The sequence below is a fragment of the Chamaea fasciata genome, unplaced genomic scaffold, assembly GCF_029207755.1.
Source record: "Chamaea fasciata isolate MVZ Bird 193981 ecotype frontalis unplaced genomic scaffold, bChaFas1.0.hap1 SCAF_1, whole genome shotgun sequence".
Taxonomy (NCBI): Eukaryota; Metazoa; Chordata; class Aves; order Passeriformes; family Sylviidae; genus Chamaea; species Chamaea fasciata.
This window is the reverse complement of record NW_027094086.1, coordinates 3,091,786-3,116,884: the sequence shown is the minus strand read 5'-3', so window position 1 is coordinate 3,116,884 and position 25,099 is coordinate 3,091,786. Positions and strand designations below refer to the sequence as shown.

General features: G+C 42.2%; 1 protein-coding gene across 8 annotated transcripts in view; it reads right to left on the bottom strand.

The window, feature by feature from the left end:
* The window catches only part of TSNARE1 (t-SNARE domain containing 1), a 458,033-nt gene that overhangs the window by 222,034 nt on the left and 210,900 nt on the right, over nt 1-25,099 (bottom strand). The gene's annotated exons all lie outside the window — the stretch shown is intronic.

The following is a 25,099-nucleotide window of genomic DNA, read 5'->3' as shown; positions in this document are numbered from 1 at the left end:
CAACCTTGGTCCTGCCTCATTCCCCATTTGTCTATCAGAACATGCAGAATATCACAAATTTGACAACTCTTGTCACACAGAATCACCAAGCAAGGGATTGAAATGACCTCTCTTCTGGCTCCCATATGGTCTTTATTCCACAGAGAAGCAGAAACCTGATAGGAACTCCAGCTAACATAACACCAGCCAGCCCTCACAGTCCATCTTCAGAGTGCTGGGAGTCTCCTGTAGCAGTGAGAGAGTCCTGACACAGTCCTGCAGCTCTTTTTTACATCACTAACTTCAATGATGACATTCCTGATTGCCAGTTACAAGACTGTTCCCTCACCACAAATTCAGGGCATGAAATATTGACTGGAGATGGATGAGAAATGTCTTTTAGTGCCAGAGAAATGTTTAGTGATTTCAAAGGAAAATTTTCTCTCCAATCCACCCCAAAACCTGAAGATATAGACAAAAAATTATACAACAGAGACAAAAAGGGATACACACACACTTCCTCCAGCTCAGGTTAGTACAAGATGGATAATACAGGTGAGAAATAAGATGGGCCTCTCACAGCCTTGCGAAAAAATAACTGCAAGAGTTGATGCAAACAAACAAGATTTATTGAACTGGATTTACAGACTGTCCACCAAGTGAGTGACACCACAGGGTCAGGAGAATGAGGAGCTGAGGAAGACACAAATTCTACTTTCAACCTCGGCATGAAGAGAGTTGAAAAGGGAACTTGATTAAGCCTGGAATGAGACAACATAAACCCATTTCTACACCACCTCCTTTCACTCCAAACTCCACCAGGCTTGTGTCTGGGGGAGGAGGGTTGAATTTCTGAGTGTGAAAGTTTGGGAAAAGGATACAAACACCATATCTTAGGATGGATGTGGCAGAGATGTTGTCAGAGTGGGGAAGGGGAGCAAAAGGCTGGGAAGCAGCCCTTGGAAAGGGATCTGGGGTCCTGGTTGACAGCAAGTTCAATTTGAGCCAGCAGTCCCACACCTGGACTGAAAAACTAATCCTGGAAAATAAGAAGGAGCACAGGTTCTCTGACCACTACTCCATTCATACACACATTTCAAGCAGCTGGAGATCGCTGGGCTGTAAGGCCCTGGAGATTCCTTTGATATGCACAGCACCATTCACAAACTCCTCGTTACTTCCCAGTTTATAGGAGCACAGGTAAAGCCAGTCTCACTTGTCTGAGCTAATTTTGCACTACAGACTGCAGGCAGCTCCAAGGAAATCTTTTGCAACCATGAAAAAAGAGCATTTCAGAGCTTTTATATGGCTCAGGGAGTGAACCAAGGAAGGTTGCTCTATCTTCCCCAATCTCCAAAAGCCTCCTGCACCTCTAGCAGGGATATGGCCAGCTCCAGCAGCAACCACTACACCTCCTACAGCTCCTGCAAACTCCTTGGGTAACATTTGGCTCTGGCTTTCAAACCAAATGCAAATGCAGAGATGTTTATCTCTTGCTTTATAGTACATATAGACACATAAACAGCCTTTATGAGGATCTCCTATTCTCAGCAGCATCCAGGCTCAGAGATTCACATTTTATTGCATGTAGAATAATGAGGCTGGAGTGTCTGCATTAGAGATCAATAAAACACCATGTATGGAGGGCCACAGTGCAGAGCACTGCTGGAGTTACTCTGCCTGACACATTTTTAATCGCGGGTTGGCACTGCAAAGGTGCCTGGGACAGAAATGACACAGAGCAGCCAGTTTGGCCTGACTATCCCCAAAATACAGCCAGGTTAAGGCTAACAGATAAATTGGATTAGATGATCACTCTCAAACCATCCTTCCAAAACAAGTAACCTTGCAGACTCAATGAGATTTAGAGCTGTACCATGCCAAGCAAAAGCCCAAAGCAATTACAGGTAGAAAGGCCTCAGGCAGGCACAGAACAAGCAGCCTGGGACTTCTAAATCTTTTAGAGGAGAGAAATAGTGATATTACAATTTTACATTATCTTTCACACACAAGATCACAGCAGTGATTGGTAATCTGAGCTCTGGTGTCTTAGGAGAGGAGCTCCCCACAACAACTAGGAAAGAAATCCATCAAAAGAAACTACAAATTAACCATTGCCTGCTCTTCCTTTTCAGTCAAAAAAGGCCAAATCTAAAATTACCACAGCAAGGACAACTTTCAAGTGAAATGTGTTGAATCTTTCCTGCAAGCATCACTGACATGGGCAAATACAGAAATGGATTCAGCATTTTCTTCAACTTATGCAAATTTGATTACTCTGCACCAATGTAGCATGAGAAAAACCAGGATGGGGAAATTAGCATAAAGGGAAGGGTTGAAATGCATTTTTATTTAAATTACCTAGAATCCTTCATGTGTTTCTGTCTCCACTCTTGATTAAGGTGTTTACTTTTGAATGAAAGGAATGTGAAATTGAGCAAGAAACCCACCCTTTCCACCAGTTTCCTACTACAGAATCTGCAAGAAATTACTAATTTTAGGGAAAATGTATTAACAGGAAGAATTTTGCTATTTTGCTTTTCAGCATTTTTAAATTTACTCATTCGGGTCTCTGCAGTCATGAGGACTGAGAAAATCTTTTCAGTTTCCTGGAACTGGAAGAGACTTAGTAACAGAGTACCTAGTTCATACCTCCTACTGTTTTCCTCTTTTTTAGCTTGCCTTCAAGACTTTATTACTTCACCAAATTCATTCTAAGCAATCCTGACCTCATCACCCAGGGCTGCTTGAGTTCAGAGTCGATCTCACTGTACTCGGGGTGGGAGAATTAAATGACTTGTCTGTGGTAGATGAAGAAAAAGAAAATAAGCCAGGGGCCCGAGGTTTAGCTCTCTGATAACTGATGTGCTTTTAAGAAGCCCAGCACATTTTCTCCCCACAGTGAAGACCAAATTTAGGAGGAATGCCCTTCCTACCAGGCTTAGATGGTGAGGCTAACACTCATATTTTGCTCATGGAGATCATCAGCTTCTAGGTCAAACTTCAGTTGATCGTGAGGGCTACGTTTTACCATGTACTTTCACCCTGTCTGATTGAAGGAAGGAGCAGCCTGTTTCTGTTCCTATTTCCAGTCCTTCTCCTTCTTTTTTTCCTCTTGATTTGGCAACTTCATCTACCATGCAAATAGAGGGTCCCACGGTGATGTGAGTGAAACAAAACAGCGTCAGTGAAGGGAGGCACACGCCTCCCCTCTCTGTAACCCAACATGCTCTGCTTTTCAAACCCGTTTCACTGAATGACTTCAGCCTGAATGCACCCACCCTTCCCAAAGCCAACTGCCTGGGCTGCCACCAGCTCCAGGTGGCACCTCCATGTGCACAGAGCAAGTGGATAAACGTTCCTGTAAGGCTGTCAGGAAGGAGAGCATTCACAGGCGTTGTTGTAGCATCACAACACATTCCTAAAGCTGTTCCTGCCCTTTTCTGGCTGTCTGTGTCACACCATCAGCATTCTCTGTCTCTGCACATCTCTGCTGGCACCAGGTTTTGGCTGGCAGTGCTGTCTGAGAGTTGAGCCTGGATCCTGATGCCAGGCAGAGACTCCCTGCTCGCAGCTCCCTCGCTGAGCAGCTGAAACTCCCAGCGTTTGTGTAAATGGCCCATGCTTGAAAGAGCTCACAGACACATCAAGACTGTCTAGAAAGTATCGTGTTGCCTCTGCCTCCTGACATATGTGCTGCACAGCTGGTGAGCAGGTTCCTGCTAGAAAGGCAAGCAAGAGGGAGAATGAGTCACTGGCTCATCCATTAACACCCATCTAGTACCAAAAAATTTAGAATAGTGAGGAGTCTTTTTTCTCTGGGTTCACACAGAGTCAAGAACCAAATTCAGTTTGATTTCCTGCAGCAGAGACAACCCCTAGCACGGGCACAGTGCCACTCTGGAGCAGTGGAAAGGCAGAAAGATGCTGGAAATAAAAAGTATGTCTCTTTCTTTCAAAAAAAAAAAAAAAGGGACTGCTTTTTTATTTTGCATTTTGGTTTTGGACTTCTCAGCCAGTTTTATTTGTAGAAATATGTTTGACTCCACAGAACTCCACCGGCTTAAATTTTTTAATGTCTCTTTTTTCCTGGCCTTTGGCAGGGTTTCAGTGGACTGTTCAGTGTCCAAGCAAATGTTCAGAGCCTTATGTTGAGAACCACTCTCATTTAGTGACTCTTTTAAAAATATCTGCCTATTTTACAGCCCCTGCACTGCCAGGATGTTTCTGTCGCTGCCCAAAAGCCTGATGCCAAATTGGGACAAAAATCAGAGGAATCTTGTCACCACATATCTGGAAGAGCCTTGGAAGGATGTGTGGTCAGTTGACGGGAATGGGGCTGGGAACACAGGACAAGGTTCCTGCCTCCCTGTGAGAGTGGGGTCCCCCTTTGGGGGAGAGAAGGATGAGAGCAGGAGCTGAGCTTTGAGCAGCAAGGTGGGACAGCACCTCGTCATCCCACCACAACTTTTGGCACCATCCACAAAAGAGTCTCATTTTGAATAATCATAGAACCAGAGTAAGGTTTGGGTTGAAAGGAACCTTAAAGGTCATCTCACTTCAAACCCTGACATAGGCAGGGGCACCTTCCACTATCCCAGGTTGCTCCAAGCCCTGTTCAGCCTGGCCTGGAAGACTTCCAAAAGCAATCACAGCTTCTCTGGGCAACCTGTGCCAGGGCCTCACCTCTCATCCTCACACTAAATAATTTCCTTCTCATATCCAATCTAAATCTCTCCTATTTCAGTTTGAGGTCATTTGCCCATTTCCTGGCACTCCAGGTCCTTGTCCAAAGTCCCTCTCCAGCTCTCTTGGAGCCCCTTTAGGCACTGGAAGGAGCCCTGAATTCTCACTGGAGCCTTCTCTTCTCCAGGCTGGACACTCCCAGCTTTCCCAGCCCGTCTCCAGATCAAAGGTGGTCCAGCTTCCTGAACATTTTTGTGCCCTCCTTGGGACTCATTACAAACAATCCATGACCTTCTCATGTTGGAGGGACACAGAATTGATTTCCTTTTATAATCTTCTCATGCTTCAAACCAAGTTTTTTTTTTCCCTTTTCCTCCAAACATCAGATGTTACAGATCAAGGGACACAATCATCCAAGTGCCAATACTGAGATGAAATAAACACTTGGAAATTTGAATTTGATTATAGTGTTGTCTTTTTAAGTGTACAATTATGGAAGAGCATTGCACAGCAGAGCCCAGTTATACAGGAACTTCTACAATTAAAAGGATCTGTAGCATTTGCTCCTAAAGAGATACTTTCAGCAAAACAGAGATCACATTTTCAACTAAATTGGTGAAACGGCTTCTGTCCCTTTAAGTGTTCCCACCAAAGCCCCAAAATATCAATAGAACTTTCCTAGTGCACACCTGTCCATACAGGAGGGGTTGATGGTTCTTTCACCTGGCCAGTGATAATACCCACCCAACTCAGTCTAGTCTCCCAACCTGTAAACAGCCTTAATATAAGTTTAACTGAAGGGAATGAAATGCTTGGCCTGATTTCTGTGCGCTCTGACAGCGAGGACTGACATGGACAAGATGACATTGTTTTACTGCAAATATTTAACAACAGTCAACCTTATTCAGAGGATGTGAGCTTCAATCTCCAGAAAAATGAAGAGTGACAACTTGAATTTCAAGTCAAATCAAGTCAGAACATTTACTGGTTTAGAGAAAAACACAAGAACAGCAGAAAGGAAATTATATTCTTCCTCAAGAATAGTGATACAGTTATTACAGAGCTAGGCAATGTCTCAGGGAAGAGAAACTAACGCTATTAGGGAAATTTAGACACAGAGGTGTATTTGGCACTAAAGTGCCTGCAAAGTGAAGTAATGAAAATAGGAAATGTAAACATTGCTAAAAGGAACAACATCTTGCTTCTGAGTTTGTCCAGGGAGAAAAAAATAGGGACAATTTGGCAGTTTGCTAATTAACCCTGTATAAGTTCTTCACAGAGCAGGATGAAGTGAATTTCACCTTCCAAACAGTGACAAGAAATAGGAAGTTTCAGGAAGGGAAGCAGTGCAGAGCAGCTTTATTATCCTCAGCTGCTCGGTGCTGTCTGGGTGATATATGCTCACCGAGATGTTAACCTTTCTTCATTCAGTCCCACACCACCCCATTAGCATACAGGCTTTCACGAGCATTGAAAAGCTACCTAAACTGTTTCCAAAATAAAGCATTCAGCAAAAGGATTGAGACAAAAAAAAAAAAAAAAAAAAAAAAAAAAAAAAAAAAAAAAAAAAAAAAAAGCCAAAAGGGTTTCTGCTCAGCGCCTCTGGAACGTGACATGTAACAAAATCATCCATAATATGCCCATTTTCCCAGTTAATATCAGGACAATGTCTTCACTGTGTCAGAGGCAGGGGAGGCCACAGATAAACATACAGATAATTTCTACCACAGATTTTTATTGCACTATCATCATTATTTATTTTACTTCTGTTTTAACTGTGCTATTGACTTTGCAAACTGATGGGTTTTTAACCATCCACACAAGTGTTCTTTATTAGTTCTAGGCACTTAACCTACATGTTTCTTTCCTACCATCAGGCTATCCTGGCTTTTATCATTTAACTCTGTGAATAATTCACCCGGTCTTCATTTGTATTTTCACCTTGAAAGTATTTATAGACTGTAATCATGTCTCTATTGATACTTTCTTCAAGACCATTTTATTTAGCTCCCTCATTTTCTCATCTGATGTTTATAGACTATATACACCATGCTATTTTACTTGCCCTGTTCATGTTCTTTTTTGTACTCTCTGTATACACCAAAGCCCTTCCCAAGCCATGAACTCCAAGATTTCATTGCTTATGCCATAAAAGTATATTTCTGTTGGAAACTGCCACCCAAACACAGGAGAAATTTTATCAGATGTTAAAGTCCACTCTCAAAAATGCTGCATGGGGCTTTGATTGGTTGACCTGTTGCATCTTGATAATTTTCCTAACTATTTGACCCAGTCCCAAAGGACTCAAATCTGATCGTTTTCCACCCCTACAGTAATAAAGAAGTAATGAACTGATTCTGAAAGACTGGGACACACTCACTGAATTAAAATCATATTTCACTCCCTGAAAGAGACCTCTGTCTGCAAACCCACATTGGAACAGGATTCTCTCTGTGGAAAGGTGACACTTTTCTGCTGTTCCTCTGAAAGTTTGTGTGCGTGAAAATGAGATTTTTATCACATAAAGCCAGGTTTTCACTGCACAAGAAGCTCCTGACTAACATACATGGGTGCAGACACTGCCACTGAACCCATGAATTCCGGAGGGACAAAGGGATCACAACAAAGTACTGGAAGGGTGTTTGCAGAGAATTCATTTCCTTCTGCACCCTATCTACTCAAAACTGTGAGGTGAGTTTCTCCAGCAGGAGATTCAATCCAATAAAGTTCTTCCCTTCATTTTTTTGGCCTTTTCTCCAAACAGGAAATGGAGACAAGGAGCTTTACCCTGTTAATAGAGCTGCCACTTTGTTCCATCAGATATCAAGTGTCATTCAGAGAAGTAGGCATAAATTAGGCAGATGCTGGTTCAGGACTGGTGGTATTGACATGTAAGTGGGATCCCTCTTAACACCAATTTGAGATGTTTGCACAGTGGATATCTTTGTTTGGATTGATCAGGCAAATTGAACTGCCAGAAATCCACCTCTCCAACTTTACATACCCACAGTGGAGGTGCTGACCTCCGAGCTCCTGATTAAGACTCCCACTATAATCAATGGAGACATGGTCAATAAAGCCAATAGAGATAAGAGCCCTATTCTCCAGATTAAAAAGATTGACAGCTACTTAACACAAGACTGTGCCATAGACTATAAAGGGAGCCTTGAATGTCAGCCTCAAAAAAAACAAAACAAGAAAAAAAGACCTGACCAAAAACCACACAGATTTTTTTTTTTTAATGGAAAACAATACATCATACTTAGCTCAGCTGAGTACACTAAGATGTGTTTGCTTCCACTACCCGTAGAAAGAGTCTTGTTGCCTCCAGAGACAGAAATCTACACTGTGGAGGAATTAACAGAGATTCCTTCAGCATGCATGACTGAATTCCCAGTAGATTTGTCAGGGGCTAGGTGAGCACAGAGAGGCAAGACAGGTCTGGGGTGATGCCCTAGAAGCTGCCTCTTGGATTCCCTCTTCATGGAAAAATCCTGTTGCCCCCCGTCTGGCACATGTGAGAATAGAAAACATGTTTGCAATTTTCTGGCCAGTGTGACAAAAGCACCTCTGGTTTTCTATTCATCTGTCACACAGAATGACCTTCTGTCTCACCACACAGAAGGCAGAATCGTGTGAACGGTTCAACTTCTTTCAACAAGTTTCCCTCAGCTGCTGAGGACGGGAGGCACCCAGCATCTCCCTCACAGACCAGGTCTTTAATAGACTTAACACCATGAGAATATGAAGCGATCTAAGCTATATATTCACAGCGTATGAGATCACACTGCATCAAAACTTTGATAGATGCCCCTGCTGTTTGCTCATCCTTAAGGAGCAATGACCCAGACATTAGCATGTCTAGTAAATTGTTCTAATGTGTGGTGAAAGGGGACTAATGGATACAGTAATTGATTGTTTGATGGATAGCTGGGGAGCCCTTTGATTATGAGTTTTTGCAACGGTCCAAGACATTTTCATTCTCCAGTTAACCCAGAGCTGATTGCTTGCATGAATTATCTCCTTCTCTGACTGCAAATATCATTCACTTAATAAATATTTCATTAGAAACAAACCAGTGGTGGGGAGAGAGGAGGAAGCAGATGCTCAGTGCTGCGTCTGTGGAAGATGCTACAGAGTTTACAGAACAGGTACAGACATTATCCATGAAATGTGCTGAGGCCAGACAAGAGTTCTTTGTTTCTCCAGGATTTAGTGCTCAGAAGCAAGAAGAAGCCTGAAGGTCAATTTAAATCAATCAAGGGAGACCCAAATATGGACCAAGAAGGATGTACTGCAGTGCTGAATCCATTGTGTAAATGTTGGCTTCCTCACAATCCCACCCTCCTCTCTCCCAAATTCCAGGCTGGTCTTTCATGTTACATGGAGGGACTATGATTAAGAAATACAATATCAGCAAGAAAACATTTATAATTCCTGGGATTTTGTTGGTGAGGGTAGAGTTTTGATCCTAGTGAAGGTTACAGCAAAATTTTCCTGCCTACTAATGCAGTCTTTTTTTAATCCTTTATTTTCCCATGATGTCTTCTCAAAAGTTATTTCTACCTTTATTTGGCTTTTGATATGTAATTATTCACCTGTACTGAATACATTTGTTTCATTTCAGATGATTACTTTCCAGCATGACATTGTACTTTTGAGTTACGAAGATCACTTCTCTTCAAGGAGAGTTCTCCCACAGGGCAGTGCAGAAATCAAGCAGAAACAGACATTTTTTTAACCATTCAGACTCCCCATCCTGGATTGGTCTTGTTTCACATCTCTTCAAATTTTCAAATAAGAAGAGAGCAATATTTGCAGAGGACTTCCACAGGCTCCACTGAGGAGAGGAACTTCACAAACTAAGCTGGAGTCACAAGTAGTTTGTTACAACACGGAGTCACTACAAAAGCTAATCCCAATTCACCTCACACTCTTAATATGCTGAAAACTGCAGCAGTTTTTAAATCCTCTTTCATTGAAAAATTGTTGATGAGCAAAATACATAATGTTCCCTATTGCTCTCCACCTTGTGTATGTCCCCTGGGCATTGAGACTCTCTTATCTTGTTTTCCTAGCTGTTCCTCCAGCATATTTATATTGTTAGTCTCACAATGGGTATCATTATGTCAATAAGGACAATTTAAATATTAATCCTATGGTTATGGGCAGAAATGTAACTGATCATATCATATGCTATAAAAGGGGAACGTGTCACAAGGAAATGGCTTCAGAGCTGTTTGCCCTCAAATGCTTTCTCAAGAATTTTACAGAGGGGAATGACATGAACAAAATGTGGGGGGAAATAAGAGAAGGTGACAAAGGAAGAGGGACAACCAAACAATTGAGAGCAAGGACTGTGCAAGAGTGAAAGAAGAACACAAAAGGGGCTCGGAAAGGGAGCAAAGATCAAAGAAAACTTGGAAGTGAATTGAAAGGAAGCCAAAGGCAGATTCAGGTTGCTTTCAAAATGCACAGATCACCCAGTCAGGTATGACAGGAGCTGAAATAGGACCCTCACAGGAACTGAAACCCTCACTAGTGCTGATATATTTCGGCAGGAAGGGTGAGAGAAGCAAGGCAGAAAATCTTTCCAAAAACAGAATAGCCATTATAAAAATCTACACATGCCTGTTGTTTCTCCTTCATTACCATACACAGACCAACTTTTGGGGAGCAGGAAAAATCATTTTTAGACAAAAAATATCTCTCCTCTCTTGAAGAAATATTTGTCACTAATTTCTGAAGATAAACCAACATTCTGCTCACATTCTGGAAAAGAATCTTTCTTGCCACAGGGTACTTCTAATAATAAAGACAAAAATCAGTTTAAAAAAAAAAAAAGGAAAAAACTGCTTTTTCAGATAAATACTAAACTCTGTATTTATCTGAGATCAGACTGAGTGAAGAAACTGTTGGCACAGTTAGTGTTGGACATATATTTTTCACACCAAATTGGGGAAGGTGACTGAGTCCACAGTATCCCTGCATATTTTATCATAATCATGAGTCTGCACACCAGCTTTCTCCACGGGAAGCTCTCCCTGAGCCACTGACACTGCCTGCTGAGGGAGGTGACACTTTCCATCAGCAAAGGAGCATCGATCTTGCTCAGCATTTTAAAGTCCCTGATGAGTTTACATTACTTTTCTGCTGTAGTCCTTCTATTTGCATCCACTGCCTGTGCTTTTACCCCTGCTGCTGCTCAGCTCAAACACAGCTGTGCTAATACACCAAAGCCACACAGCTAATCCATACTCCTCTGATCTATTTTCAGGTCTCATTTGGCAAACAGAAGGGGGTGAGACCAGTGGGAACACAGAGGAGAGAACAAGCCCTTGAGGTGTGTCCTGGGCCAGTCTCCCAAGGACGCTGATGTAGGCTTTAGTTTTGTGAGAATCACAGAATCACTGAGGTTGGAAAAGACCTCCAAGATCACTGAGTCCAACTTTTGAACAATCACCACCTTGTCAACCAGATCAGAGCACTAAGTGCCACATGCAGTCACTTCTTCAACACTCCCAGAGACGGTGATTCCACCACCTCCTTGTGCAGCCCTTTCCAAAGCTTGACTACTCTTTCCATGAAGAAATTCTTCCTGATGTCCAACCTGAGCTTCCCTTGGGACAGCTTGAGGCCATTTCTTCTCATCCTGTCCTTTTTCCCCTGGAAAAGAGAGCAACCCCCACCTGTCTGGGAATTCCTCTTCTGTCTGGGAATTACAGAGAGCAAGAAGGTTCCTCCTGAGCATCCTTTTCTCCAGGCTAAATGCCCATAGCCCCCTCAGCCTCTCCTCACATTACCGACTTTCTAAACCCTTCCCCAGCTCTGTTGGCCTTCCCTGGACATGCTCCAACTCCTCTTGACCTGAGGGATCCAGAATTTGCCACAGCACTTGAGGTGTGGACTCACCAGTGTTGAGTACAGAGGAACAGTCACTGCCCTGGTCAAAAAAAGAAACCACACTTGGCTGAGTTTTACAGAAGGTTCTGAGCATTGCACACATGCTGAAGTCCCAGCTTTTTTTCCAAGAGGCGTTATGATAGCTCAGTTGTCCTAGACAAGTGTCATCATTGGCAACTCTATCCTGCCAACCAGCACATGTGGATTGTGAGGATGGAGATATTCTTCTCCAGCCTCACCCTGTCATGCAGTGACAGTGCCCAGTCCAACTCTCCTGAGAAGAACTTGGCTTTCTCTGAAAGAAATGTGAGCCCTTCCACCCCAACTTATTTTAGATATGCCTGGTAGGTCTCATGAGTAATGTACCTACACAAAGAGATCTCAGAAAATGTACAGATTGTGCAGGAACATAAATTTTGACTGAGCAAGTAATGAATAGAATGCAGAGCAACATCCTCAGATTTTGGGCAAAGAATATATAATCATTCAGTGGTGTTTGCGAAACATGTCAGGCTCTGTCAGGAAGAAGGGTTATAAATAAATGTGAGGGAGATACTTTAATAATGCTATTTCATATACACTCAATAATGAACTTTAATTATTTCTTTGGGTTTTTTTCTTCTTTCACTGTAGCAGATGAGTCAAGCCCAGATGTGTAACGAAACTGATACTGACATCACAGCATTTTTTTAGAGGTGGCTGAAAGAGCTCTATGGATCAGCTGTCAAATCATTTCTCCTCCTGTGGGGTTTCCTTCATGCATCTCACCCAGAATTTAATTCCTCCACATATGGCATGAGTGAATCATAGCACAAGGAATTTTCTTGATGGAAAAGATTTTGCAGACAAGCGGTCTTCTCACATCACTTGTCCTGAAATGACGCCAAAGTCATCCTTGTCATAGGCAGTGGAGCAACCTGCCAAGAGGAACCAGTTGCCATGGTGTGTAAGGCTATAACATCTACAACTTTGCATTCTGAAACTATGGAAACTAATTTAGAGTTTATCAGTAACCTTATCACCAAATATTTGCAGCAGGGAACGAGGAGATTGATTTGTTTCCTGCTGTGATGCTGGGAATTAACAGAGGATATCAAAAGGAAAGCTCTGAGGTGTTAAATGTAATGATGTGGATAAATATGAAATATCCCACCAATTCCTTGGCTTTTCAGTGGAAACTCAGGGAACAGAGGAAGGTGTCACATCACTCCTTTTTCAAAATGACTTCCTGTCAACATCTGCAATGACTACACAACTTTCTTGAAGAGGAAATCACATGTGATGAATCTCACTGAAATGCTTTCATTCTCCCTTCCACCTTCCCTGCTCTGTAAGCAAGAAAAATGACAACAGAACCCCACTGAAAGAAACAGGATATTCCCCAAATCCCCTCACTGCGAAGAGACAGTGGCCTGATTCCTCTGCTCTCAGAGACAGGAGCTTTCAGACTCACTGAGGGGCCACACAAAAGTGTCTGTCTTCACTTGCCAGGTCTACTCCCAGTCCCATACCCAGTATTCCATGATGAACAGTGGACAAGCAAACCCAGGAAACACATCAATTCTGCAGACCCTTTGCACATAAAAAGCCCTTGCATTTGGCAGCCACTCAACATATTCCTCTTTATGAACACATCCAGACCCACCAATTTCCATTTCCTTCTGGGAACTATGAAAAAAAAACACAAACCAACAAACAAAAACCCCAAAAAACCAGAAGAAAAGAAACAGAACAAAAGAAGCAGAACAGAAACTCCAAGACAGATGAGAGCAGAGAACCCTGGCAGGACCCATGGATTAGTGGAGAGATGAGCCTGTGCTGGAGTAGTTTTCCTGGTGTGACTTGAGACCCCGTGGAAGGGTACCACTCTGGAGGAGGGTGAGGAGGAAATAGGAGCAGAGACAATTTGTGATGAACTGGTCCCATTTCCCACCCTCTCCTGGTGGGGAGGAGGGAGAGAATTCAGAATTGAGATTTCCTGGGAAGATGGGAGGGGTATGAGAGAGATGTTTTAAGATTAATTTCATTTCTCATTATCCTACTCTGATTTAATTGGTAAGGAATTAAACTAATTTCTCCACATCGAGCCTCTTTTGCCTGTGACAGTAACTGGTGAGTGATTTCTCCTTGTCCTTTCACTAAATTTTGTCTCCCCTGATCAGCTGAGGGGGTGACAGAACAGCTTTGGTGGGCACTGGCATCTAGCCAGGGGGAACATGCCACAAATGGGGACGGGTTCTTCCCCCTGTGGACAGAAACATCTCAGTTTGCAAAATGCTTGTGATCTGCAGGGGCATCTATTAAAATTCAGCATTGGAAGGTTTCCCAACTCACCTCCCATTTCATATTGAGTCTTATATACAATCAGCAGTTTGTAAACACAGAAGCAGTTCCAAATAAAGCAGTTCCAAAAATAGCCCCCAAAGCTCCACATCACACTTTCAAAACCCTTTGTTTTGGTGGCCAGTTAATAAGTTGCAATGTTTTCCAGCTCCTCGCAGCTTAGAAGAGGAAAAAAGCAGCACTGTTGAGCTCTGAGACTGGAGAGGGCACAAGGGGAGAGACAAGAAAGCAAAAGGGTGATTAAAGGGATTTTGTGTGAACTCAAGTCTAAAACGGGTCAGTGCCTGTAGGCTTGGAAGCAACAAGCAGTGTAAGGAGGAGAAAAAGGTTTTATAACATTGGATATCATCAAGCTCAAAATAAAATGCACCTCAAAATAAACAGGATTGGTGTAGGAGAAGAAAACAATTTACATCCCACATGCGAAGAATGCATCTTTGTAAAATGAGTCCCTTTGGGTCAAACTGTATAAAAACATATAAAATCAAACAAACAAACAAAATCAAGAAAAGGCAGAAGCCAAAATATTTTTTAAAAATGTGGTTCTCTATAAACAAAAAGCTCTTTCCCCCTTTACTTTTGTGCAAAACTTTCCCTCTACCCCACCTTTTCCAAGCTGGGGCTGCCTGGCAGCTCTGCCCAGGCAGGCAGGTGTCCAACAGATGAACCCCACTTGCTATCACCTTTACCTGCTCTCACACCGATGAGCTGAGCTTTCTTGTTCATTTAAATAACTTTGAAGCTTTTAAAACTAAAAAATAGCAAATTAGCTCTACCCCATGCTACCCCAGAAGTGTGTCACCCTCTGCCATTTATCAGGTGGCCTTCCAGATCCCACTGTGCCTAAGGCAGATGTGCTGATGAGCAAGACTTGTGCTCAGCTTTGGGTGCCAAAATTATGTGAACTGGGTAGGGAGAGGACCTGCACAGCCCTGTGGACTTCAGTAAAGATGAGAACCAGACAAAGCTGAGACTAAAAACTGCCAGACTCCCAGCAGATGTGACCTAAAGCTCAACCTCCTCCTCCTCCCTCGGAACCTCAGAAGTCATATATTTATATATAAAATCATTAATATTATACTTATTTCAACTCTATTTAACGTGTTTGCTCTCCTTAGTACAGAGAGAGGACGTGGAGCAGATTTCCACAACTGATCAAGGGATTCTGCCTTCAACAGACACACAAAACATCCTGTTTCACCCCAACTCTTTGCAGAGTTTATTCTCATCTCAGTGATTCATCAGGGCTTCCCCGACGCCGTTTTCATCTGAGCAGTGTAAAACCCAGCTCCTGCATCCGACCGAGTCCTGTGCCAGCAGATGGCACTCCAAAGTGTGCAGCATCCACAGCTTCCCTCACCCCACTCCCAGCAGCTGCTGTAAAAGGTGTTCTTTTGTTTTCTCCTCTGCCTGGCTCTTCATTGGTGCTTTTAATCATGCTTAAATATAGGGGTCAGCTTAGGAGCTCCCACCGCAGGGCCATCAAGCTTCCCAGTGCTCAGCTTCCAGAAGAGGTCACTATGTCCTGCTGCACATAAAAGCCACATTCCCATTCTCCTTCTTTAAATCACCTAACCAGTTACAAACGGCAGGGCCCAGAAAGGGAGAAAACACCTTCCTCACTCACCAGAAATCAGCTGTGATTGCAAAAAGATGCTTTGAGTTTTTAAATTTTTGTTTGTCAGGTGTTCTTTGGGGTTTGTTTTCTTTTTTAGGGCAATCATCTGCGTTTCTCAGCACGTCACTGCTGAGCTCTTCATGTGGATGTTACCCAATACCGAAAGGAGAAGGGAAAGGGAAAATCCTTCTTAATGCAAGAAATGTTGCAGATCAAGAGATTCAATTGTGTCAAGTGTAATATTGGGTTAAGGTTCTAGGAACCACCTCAATAGTTTTATTGCATTCAGGACTTTACAGACTCAGTGAAGGTAGAAAATAAAACACTGAAGCTTTTTATTTCATCCAAGTGAGGTGGATGGAAACCACAGCTAACAAAAAATCCAGGCCTTGCATGGATTTGAAACAGAATCTCCAGCTTTGCCCCATGGAAAACTGGGTTCATGGAAATAAACATTTATGATTTCATCCAGTTCCTCCACACAGACACCTCAAGTTTCTCCATGGCAGTCTTTGTGCCAAGGAAGACCTCGGGAACCTCTTGTCTGTGAGTTTGGCTTTGGGAAATTGCACAAAAAAGGGGCAGAAGATCAACTTTCATTTCCCATGAGGAAGAACCTTCCTTGCTCTACCATTCCCAGCTCCCTTCCAGCATCTGGAGAAAACAGTGAGATAAGAGGTGAGATTGAGACCTTAATGAGTTTAGGGAGCAGGGAAAAAGTCCTCTTGCACCAAACCAAATTAACCCAAGGCTTACTGGAGTGACCTAATGCTCATCCCAGGGTACCACATGGTAGCATAGCTTTAATTAAAGTAGATTAACAAAGGGGACCCTGCAAATAAAGAATAAACTCTGCAAAGCTTTGTTGTGTTTTATTGCAGGGGACACAGTGAGATGCAGTCCTGTCACCTCGCTACTGGAGGGACAAAGTGCCCATTTGGACACTCGCAGGAAGAGAACTGTGATGGCATGGCTGCGTCACTTTCCCCAGGATTAATTAAGAGCTTGCAGGGATGAGCAGGGACAGAGGTGATGCTCAGCAGGTACCAACCACACAGCTTTGACTTCCTCCCAACAGTGGCAGTGACGAGCAACACTCATGGCTCAGTTTTTTCATTCACAGAAATCACAGAATAACTCAGATTAGAGAGGGCCATGAGGACCATCAAGTCCAACTCCTTCCCATTCTTATAAACAAAAGCATATCCAGGGAATTTTCATCAGAGTTTGCTCATGGTGTAGGTTCTGAACCATCACCTCATTTCATATTTGGGACAATTGGGTGAAAAAAGTCTCTTAAATTTAAGGGAATTGTTTGCTTCAGAGGCACCTTCTCAAACCAACAAGTTTGTGAGATTGCAGTGGAGAACCTCCATCTGTGTTTAGGTGAACACATTTATTTTATTTATCACACAGACTGTTGCTATCAACTCAAAAATAGCTACTTGAAATGTTATCTGCACCACATGCCTTATCCTACAGAACCTGTCGTGTTTTAAAATGGCATTATATATAAATTACCACTCTGATATATGTCCAGCTTTATGAGTTAACTCCAAAGGAATTTCAGCATCCTGGATTATCATTAAAAGTGAGGATGAAACTCTCTAACAAACCAGTACATCAGTGGAAGTTTAGCTTGGCAAAAACAACACAAATTTGGGTTACAGTTTTCAGCTAAGGAACAGAATAAAGAATCAGAATTGCAAGTGTGACTATGTGTTTCCTCGTGTTTTCATAAAGCAGAAATAATTGCAACCAATACAAAGAGTCTGAGCAACCTGGTCTGGTGGAAGGTGTCCCTGTCCATGGCAAGAGGTTGGAATGAGTTTTGAAGTCCCTTCCAACTTAAATCATTCCATGAGTCTATGATTTCATAGGTGAGATGCTGTATATGGAAGGTAGCAGCACTGCCTTCTACACAGGTGTGAAAGGGGTTTAATATCTTTAAGTTTTATGGTGGATATAACATTGCTAATTTAGACCTTGAAAGGTCAATAAATATCTTTTTTGTCTTCACCCTGCTGCAGAAAGGGTTATTACATTTCCAAACACAATTTTTTTTTGTGGGAAAATACCATTGCTGTCCCCATTTAATCACGTGATAAATGCAGCCATCAAAGTGTGTTTAGAAGAATACAATTTCCTTCCTTTCAATAATTCATCTCCACAGGGGGTTTAAATGTATTAAATAACACTGCATTCACTTTGGAGCAAGGTGACACACTCAGTAAGGTTTCACATTTGTTACTCCACTTGCTGCATGTGATCTTAGCCAGGGCAAAAGTCAATTTAGACTCTTGCACTGCAACTTAGGGAAGGTGGGGTTGAAGGAAGGGAGGTGGATGGGGTCGTGTGAGCACCCCCTCACAGCAGCAGGAACCACTTCCACTGAGTAGAAACACTCACTATATAATTATGCTTCCGAAGGGAAAAAAAAAAAAAAAGTCATATACAGAGGAGTCAAGCCCACAAAGCGAACAAAATTCAGGCTTTTAATTCAGTTTTTAATAATTATAGTACTGCCACTGTGGCCACACACGTCCTGCAGACCCAGCCTGTGTTTCATCAGCTCTTGGGATCTTGGCCTGTGTTTGCTCTCCTCTTTCACTGCTGTCACACAGATCTGACAGAGCTGCCAGAGGTGACCCTCACTGCCCAGAAAAGCTGCAGCAAGGACAAAGCTCTCTGAGCAAGGTGAGTGTCCATCCAGCTGCCACTGTATTTACAGTTTTATTTCATTTTATTTTTTATTTGTATTTATTTATATTGATGTAAGTGCAGATATCTACAGATACACGTATATATTTATAGATATACAAATCTTTGCCAGCAGTGCTGAATGGAACCATGAACTGCCCACACTCACTGAGTAAAAAACAACACTCAGGAGGAAAGAGGATTCAGAATTCCTTGAGACCATGTCTGGATCTCATATAGTAGGTGAGAAATGCTTTTCTCCTCTATATGGGCGCAGCGACCCCCTCCATGAATGAATCTGATGTGGCAGGAAGATGTGCATTTGCTCTATTCTTTAAATTTAGGGACTGACAATACTTAAGGGGGTAGAAAGGCTGGAGAAGGATTTTTTTGCAAGGGCATGGAATGACAGGACGAGGGGGAATGGCTTTAAGCTGAAGGAGAGTAGATTTAGATTGGGTATTTGGAAGAAATGCCTCTTTGGGAGGGTGGTGAGGCCCTGGCACAGATTTCCCAGAAAAGCTCTGGCTGTCCCATCTCTGGCAGTGTCCAAGGCCAGCTTGGACAGGGCTTGGAGCAACATGGGACAGTGGAAGGTGTCCCTGCCCATGGCAGAAGGTTTTAAACAGATGATTTAGATGATTTTTAATGTTTCTTCCAATCCAAACCGTTTTGTGACTCCACAAGACAGAAGCACAACAACCATCCAGGCAGCCACCACAAGCAGTGCGGGGAAAAAAACCAAAAAAACCCCCAACTATTTACAGAGCTGTCTCTGGCTATGGAAGGACAGCCTCTGGGCACAATATAGATTTTTCCCTGTCAAAGTGCTCTCTCTCATTAGCAAGGCTGGTTCATGGCCATGTTCCATGGAGTGGCCTCAGACGCCTCCACGCCACCCCGGTGTCACCATTCCCCCGGCACAGCCCTCCCAGCCCCAGCGGGGTCTGTGCCAACCTGAGGTGAGAGGAAAGCGTCTCCCAGGATCTGGGAGCATAAAAGCAAGTGGCTGCAGGGCTGGGGGCGAGGCTGGTACATTCCAGACTCCAGCAGTGACTCAGAGCTGGGGTAGGGGAGCCAGCGGAGGTGCTCTGGAGGAGGCTTCGTACAAAAGAACCCCTTCCCTTGCCTTCATCCTCTGCCCACACACAAACCTCTGTCCTTTCTCACTCAAACAAAAGGGGGAAAAAAAAAATTGAAAAAAACCCACACAAGAGGACAAACAAACTGAAAAAAAAACCCCCTAACCTAACCAAAACCCAGCTAGTGGAAACTCAGTTCGTTGCCTGGGTGCCGATGGAGGCAGCTGCAGTCCCTGGTTCCACCAGCAGACACAGGCAAAGAGGGCTGGTCCCTTGAAAGGCACTTAGTTGCCAAGGAAAATCCACAATGTTCAAGCTGTTTGGGCAATTTATGAAAAGGCAAGTTCCCCCCCCCCAAACCTGATGATACACATTGCTTTTATAAATAGGTTTTGTTTTTTCTTACTTTTCTTCTCTTGTAGGATAAGGGGATTGGGATGTTGCTGGAGGCTCAGACCTCCAGCTTTTGACAATTCTTTCCATTAAAGCTATATTAGCATTTGGGGTGTTTCTTACACGATTTTACTGAAGCCCACAGCATTCCTGGTGTCCTATAAAACCTGCCACCAGCAGCATCTGGAATCTGGGTGTTTTCCCAAGGGCCCTGGTGCAGAATTCTTCATTTTAACTTTTACAGTTGAAAAATGCTGCCTCCCTGATAAAAGGAGAGTTTTTAATGGTTACTTAGAGAAGTTCTGTGCCTATTAAGCCCACTGGAATTTCTTTTGAAGACCGTGGGCATGCTGAGAAGAAAAGACCTTCCCTTCCCAGACACACTGGAAGCAGAGCAACAGTACTTTGGGACATTCAGAATAGATCCCACCTCCCCTGAAAATACAGGGAACAAATTAAAATATTAGGTGTGAATCTATTTCCATCCACTTATTAAATCCCTTTATGAGAATCTATTTCTCTACCCCCAAAGAGGCAGAAAAAGAAAAGAAAATATTTAAATTTTCTTAAGAAAATTGCTTTAATGGTTGCCTTAAAAAAAAAAAAACCCAAACCCTTTAAAATCAAACAAAAGCCCACACTTCAGTAAAGTCAAGAAAAAAATAACTATGATTTAAATGCTCCGTATTGACAACCCTAGGAACAGGGGAGTGGGTTGATTACAATATGGCTTTTAATGGATGCACAGTCATTTAAAATAAAGTTGACATTATTGAAATAACACTTTTTACAGAAGTAGCTGCATCCCAAATGACCTTGAAAAGACACAGCAATTGCTACCACATATGCAAGATAAATTATCACCAAAGTTAAGGCTTGATTTCCTGAGATACAGCAGCCAGACTGGAACATTAGGAACTGGGATGAGTTCTGAGATAAGATGGTAGAGTCAGTGAGACAAATGAGTAAATATAAAGCTCCATTTGTCAGGACAAAAGCCGTGTTTTGATTGTGAGAAGTTAAATTTTGCTTTTCAGGGAAATACACACCACGTCCTGTCACAAATGTGGGAGCTGGTTTCAAACAGGAGGGGAGCATGAGGAGCATCTACTACATTAAAAACTCATCATTATTATTGTTCAAAATAAGCTGTTGGTGTTGGTATAGCCTGTGAGATCCTCAGGGTGGCACAGTCTCGTAGCTGTGCTGATACAACACCTACCATGACAAGGGCCTGGTAAAAATAGAAGCCCAAACAACCAAAGTCATTACACACTCGCATACATATATGCAGTTTATGCAGACATTACTGCCAAAAAAAGTTATTCTTCCATAAAGCCAAGGACTGGATCTCGCTGCCCCCAAAATGAGAATTTTACTCTAATCACACAGAAAGAACAACTTCATAAACACAGGAAGAAAGGGAGAAATGATGCTTCCTGTGGGAAGGAAGTCCATTTAAAGCAAGAATAAACTGATGCAGTCAGTAGGGAAAAAAAAAATCCAACCCTTGTATATGCAAATAGACATTTATTGCCCATCTTTGTGTTCCTAAGAAATATAATTTACTGACCTTTGAAAGATGGGTCAAATAGGACCATAGAATAAGAAACAAAGGCATCTTTTTGGCAACTGCCATGTTCCAGAGCAGTAATTATCCTTTCCTCTCCCCGTGAGCAGCAGGAAATGAAGAGGGATGGCATTACACCATGACAATTACTGTAATTTTAATTTCTAAATATTGCTACGAAAGTTTCCTCCAAGAAAAAAAAGAAAGAAAGAAAAAAAAAAGGCTGTTCAGATTTTTGATGTGGTTTTAGATAAAAACTCATTTCCCAGCTAAAACAGGGCTGTGCTTCCCCTTCTCCCACTCCCTTGGGGGAACCACCCACAACGTCTGCATGGTGAGAAAAACCCACTTTCCTCCCCACTGGTGGAGAAGAGAGAATTGCAGAGAATCACAGAATAGTTTGGGTTAGAAGGGACCTTAAAAATCATCTTGTCCAATCCCCTGCCATGGGCAGGGCCACCTTCCACTATCCCAGGTTGCTCCAAGCCCCATCACTTGAACTCATTCAACCATGGGCACAAAACCAAATTCTTTCTATCAGAAGCAGATGATGTTGGATGCACAATAATTATAAAAAAAATAAAAAGAAGGATTCTTTTCATCTCCTGTGCTCAGAGACATTATTTGCTCTGTTGTAGATTTTCTAGAGTGCTCCATTAATTATTTTAATATTATGGATGATCTATTCTGTGCTATTAGAACATTATCATATTATATCCAGTTGTTGCACTGTGGGATGGGTTTCACCCCAGAGGACACCTCTGGCCAGCTGGCCAGCCTCTCCTGCCACTGACCACACTGTGCCAGGCTCCAGGGGACATCAGAAATACTCCCACTCCTACACTGGACTCTGCCTGGAAGGAGGAGTTTGCACCTTGGTGCATCTGTTCAAGGGGAGAAGTGGGATTTGAAGCCCACCTGCCCCAAAAATAATCAGGAGCAGAGGCAACCATATCCCCAAAACCTCTCTCTGCTGTAGGCTGCACCAGCAATTCCAGCAACTGGAAACTACCTTCCAAAATTCCCCATAATGAGCCTTTGGAGGTCTCATTCTGGGCATTAGGTGAAGACTTAAAATTACATTCACAGATTCAAGGGAAAGGGCTTTTTTCTTGTTTTTTAATTGTTGCCACAAGGCACGCTCAACAATGATCATTTAGTGTACTAAAAATTTGTGTCTTTCAATATACGCACCTATAGAACTCCATTGATTTGTCTATACACAAACACATTCCTACAAACACATTTGATTAAGAATTTATAAAACTTCAGGCTTCAAGGAGTTTTGGATCAATGCCTTTATTTTGCTTTTATAAACAAATAAACTCAATTAAAGAGTACTTACAACAAACCACAATGGGAAGGAAAATGCTTTTCTCAAGTCTTCTCATGGCAATTTTTACCGGTTTCATGGGTCTAGGGAATCAATTACTCCCTAAAGGGAAATTATTAGGGATTGTGTTACCCAACATCTCACCTTTCCCACTCAGCAGTAGGAGAGAAATATAGGGATAGGCATCCAGAAAAACGAGTATTCTTCAGACCTCTTACAATTTGCTGTAATAAATTAAATTATAAATAAAAGAGAACAAAGCCCTGCAGGGAAGCAGGGTTTGAATCAAGGTTGGATCTGCACCAAGCCACTGTGCAGCTTCACAAGGCCCATAAATCAGGTCTCCTGAACATATGTAGTATTTTGCATTACTCTATAGGGTGTTAACTTTAATGCCTTAATATATTCACATAGTGGTCAGGTTACGGTTCCTGTGGGAACCATAAATTTGTATGTCCCAGCCAATCTGCTGCTGGAAAAATAATAATAATAATAAGTTAAAACTAACCACACCACCACATTGCCTTCAGCAGGTTTTATACCTTTAATTTTTCTCCTTTCTGTACTTGAGGGAGGAAGAAGAGAAGACAGTGAGAAGCTGCAAACATACAGGGAAGCTGAAGCAGATGTGAATTAATTTTCATCCTTTTCTTGTATGAAGGCTTGTGTGTTCCTAGCCCAGGAAAGTGTCACTGCATTAAAGAGATTTGCTCTTGGGTGTGATCAAACCTATTTCTGAGTCAGAACCCTCTCACCCAGGACATGCCACAACCTCCTTTTTCCTAATCCACCAAAACCACTTCACTTCACCTGCAAGTTGCAGCTACAAGGAGAAGCAACCTGAGCTGATCCAGTTTAACCGAATCTCTGCTGATTCTGCCCGACCCGCACCAAACTGATCCTGCTACAGTCTCCCAGTGGTTGGATTCCTACCTGGTTTAAGGCAATGGGGTTGTCTCTGTCCCATTCTTTCTCCAGCGTCCTTTTGCTCCAACTCCACCATTACTGACTTAAAGATTTGAGTATTTTTGTCTGACATCTTGTTTTTTCCCCATATTAAAACTCTGTTTACTTCCAAAGAAAGCTGCTTTTGGAGTCACCAAGCAATTTCAACATAGCAAAAAACCTGGTTTCATGCAAGCTTGCTCCCAGTGCCAACAATCCCCAGTAATTAGATCTCTTCATTCCATTTGCACTGGTTAATAGCCAGCAGTGTCCCCCATCTTATGGAGCAGCCATTGCCATGCCATGGACATGGCAGTCCAAGCAAGAACAGAGCTTTTCCCTTCCCTTCAACCCACTCCACCAACAGCTGTCAAATAAAATTGGTTAAAAGCCCAAGAAGAGATGTCATACGGACGACGTGAAAACAAGTCACAGTTAATTTGCACAAAATGACCCAGTAAATATTTGATGGATGAGGGATTTGACCACGGTTAAAGGATATGTTACTTATGCCCCTGTTCAACACACATCACCAGCTGGTGGACAAAAACAGACTGTTAATTTTTATAAACACTGAGCTGACTGAAAAGTAACATCTGTGCACATTCTGTCCAAAAGTAGCAGTGGAAACCCTCACTCTGGATAAAGGAATTCATCAGCCCTTTGGTGCCTTAATTTCATTTCACTGACACCTAAACCAACTAAGCCACAAGGTCTAAGGCAGAATTGTAATTGTTTGAAACTTAGTTAATATTAAAGCTTTGGTCCATTGATTTGCACATAATGATGGGGTCTTCAGTGGCACCACTTCACTCTTATTTACTTTGAATCATCAATTCAAAGTAACAAAGTACAACCATTTCTTAAATACTTTAAGGAAGTTGTAGAAAACAGCCAGCACAGGGCAGGGAGAGGAAAGTCATTAGGAAAGCAGAAAACCTGCTGACTTCCCCTGAAATGATAAAAAGTATCAAAAATATCAGAAATAATCTCTGAAACAAGACACAGAGTTCATAGTTTTGGTGGCATGGTATCAGCTGCAAATGCCTACAAGTTTCTTAGCATGCAGGATTTAAGAGGTCAACCTATTCTCTGTTGGATCCTTATTTCAGCCAAAAGATCTCCTGGCATCAAAACTATCTTGGAAATCTGTGGATATTTCTTAAACACACATACACACATACAGATATTAAATCTATAGTATTTTGCATTACTATTTATGAAAGACTATGCATTTTTCGGCATGTATATACATATAGTATACATATATACACACTTGCACAAAGATATCATTATAGTCTTAATAATTTGCATATGTTCACTGGCATATGTGCATCTAATTATATGTTATATATATTCACATACATGTACGTATGAAACTGAAAATGTGCATCATATATGGAGTAATCAGAGTATATATGAAAACGGGTACACAAATCAGAATAAATATATATACTCTGATTCTAAATAGTATTTATTCATTGAAAAGTTTCCTAAATTCCTAAAAGAGAAGAAAAAAATCCTAAAAATGAAGAAAAAGGGTCCAT